Raw genomic sequence first — 2,500 nt, 5'->3', positions numbered from 1 at the left:
TATATATTATATATATATATATACATATACATATATAACGTAGAAACCACTGTTGGAGTAGAAAAGACTGGAAACGGGGAATCTATATATTTCGATTGCAAACTGCAATCCTCTTCAGTAGATACAAATAAGAGAGAGGGCGTACTGTTTAAGTAGCACCCTTAACAAAAGAAAGGGGAACATGGGAAGATATCTCTACCCTCTTCTCACTCCGTATGTGAGGTCAGGAGGCAAATGAGCTTTCACTAGGTTGGAGATGAAGAGTCCGGACATTATGTCCGGGGACCATTGCCCCTTTGAAATATTCATGTTGGGCTGGTAGAATCTACGATCATTGAATTTCAGCCCAACATGAATATTTCAAAGGGGCAATGGTCCCCGGACATAATGTCCGGACTCTTCATCTCCAACCTAGTGAAAGCTCATTTGCCTCCTGACCTCACATACGGAGTGAGAAGAGGGTAGAGATATCTTCCCATGTTCCCCTTTCTTTTGTTAAGGGTGCTACTTAAACAGTACGCCCTCTCTCTTATTTGTATCTACTGAAGAGGATTGCAGTTTGCAATCGAAATATATAGATTCCCCGTTTCCAGTCTTTTCTACTCCAACAGTGGTTTCTACGTTATTGACAAATGTGTGATTACATTTTTCACCTGTAATATACATACATATATATATATATATATATATATATATATATGTATATACACATTTATATATACATATATATATATATATATGTATATACACATTTATATATACATATATATATATATATATATATATATATACAAACAAATAAATAAAGGTATAAACAATTATATGAATAAATCAACAATGGATAAACAAACAAATAAACAAGCAAATAAAAAGATAAATAAACAAATACATAGATAAGTAAATAAAGGAATAAGATGTAAGAAACTTACGGTGGTATTCTCAAAAGAATCCTTCCCTTCCAAGGATTTATATAATATTTATATAAGGAAATACTTATATAAAGATTTTTTTTTTCAACAATACCACCATAAGATTTTTACGGTGGTATTCTTAAAAAAATCTTTCTCTTTCAAGGATTTATATAAGGAAAGATTTATATAAGGATTTTTATAAGAATTCCGCCGTTAGTTCTTTCTCATCGTTTTCTGTGTAGGCTTGTAGAGGGATATGCTTAAGACAACTTGAACAAAACATTCATCATTGTATTGCAGCGGTGGGTTTAATCTCGCCAATTTCAGCATCGAAAGCTTAATAAACGAACTATTTTTTTTTTCATAACGCCATAGTTCAATGTAAATTCCCCATTTAGGCTGTGCGTACAGTATTGCACTTCAGTGTTTTCATTGTATATCATTCCATGTACGTGCTTTTTTAGTTTCATGATAATCCGGCAACCCTTGGAAAGCATTTAGTAAAAGGTAGCTTATTCAGGACATGTTCACTGTATACTAACCTCACTACAGTGTTTATAATGTGCAACATTTTATGTACGTACATTTTTACCTTCATGATAATCCGGCAACCTGTGTAAAGCGTGCTGTAAAATTCAGCCTACTCAGAACATATCTACTGTACACTAACCTCACTTATGTGACGGAGAAGGGGTACCACTATACAGTAGTTTAAGGAATCACACTTTCTTTCCACCACTGGAAGGGTTACCGAACGTGTCAGATGCCTGCATACGTGTATCTATCTTTTGCTCGACTGAGGACCTGTTTTAATGTCAACCAAAGATTCCCTATTGCCCCACCAGAATGCAGCACTGTCGCTGCTGTAAGCTATTTAAGTCTCTGTGCGCATGTGTCTATAATTCCTAAAATACACCGCGGCTTATCCCCTGGGATTATTAGCGCTCTTGTCCTTAAATGAGGTTTTAATAATTCATAATGATTCCCGTGGAGGAGCAACGTAACGCAACACTGATGAGCTGCTGTAACGTAACGTAACATAACGCAACGTAACGTAACGTAACACTGATGAGCTGCTGTCAGCCTCAAGGTCACACAGGGCGTACTTGTTCATTCTTCTTGGGACTTCAGTCATCTGCTAGGAAATTCGAGATGTTTCTTTTGAGTTCAGAGACACTGAAGCGTGTATTCAGAATTCCACCAAAGACATTCAAACATCGAAAGAAGTTTGCTCATATTCTGAGGCGTCTAGAGCAAGTACGCCATTTCAGCGATTCTGAGTTATGTGTTACACAAGAAAGGTGTGACTCACCTCGATAACATAGTATCGGTTGTCTGGCGAAAAAAAAATCATATTGCTGTTGCACATTTACTTTCATGGACCTATATTATTTTCTTAGGTTATATATTCCATTAGTGCTTATATATCTTAGTGTTTTCTATTGTTTTCTTGATTAAAATTAAATTATTATATCTGAGGATAATTTCGATGTGTATGTTTACATACTGCTATTTTATGATGAAACTTCAATGATGTGAAAATAGCCTTATATTTGAACTACTTTTATGGCGGCCACGCCTCATACAAA

The 2,500-nt window shown here is 35.4% G+C and overlaps 1 protein-coding gene across 2 annotated transcripts in view; it reads right to left on the bottom strand.

The window, feature by feature from the left end:
- The window catches only part of LOC143026527 (uncharacterized), a 31,267-nt gene that overhangs the window by 28,472 nt on the left and 295 nt on the right, over positions 1-2,500 (bottom strand). For both annotated transcript variants that reach the window (XM_076187078.1, XM_076187077.1), the window contains exon 1: positions 1,582-2,500. This exon is cut by the window's right edge and continues 295 nt beyond it. The gene's annotated coding sequence lies outside the window, so the exon portion shown is untranslated. The remainder of the gene's footprint in view (positions 1-1,581) is intronic.

This window comes from Oratosquilla oratoria, chromosome 6, assembly GCF_046742065.1.
Source record: "Oratosquilla oratoria isolate Oo_2021 chromosome 6, ASM4674206v1, whole genome shotgun sequence".
Classification (NCBI taxonomy): Eukaryota; Metazoa; Arthropoda; class Malacostraca; order Stomatopoda; family Squillidae; genus Oratosquilla; species Oratosquilla oratoria.
Note: the sequence above shows the minus strand (reverse complement) of the source record. Positions and strands in the feature narration are given on the sequence as shown.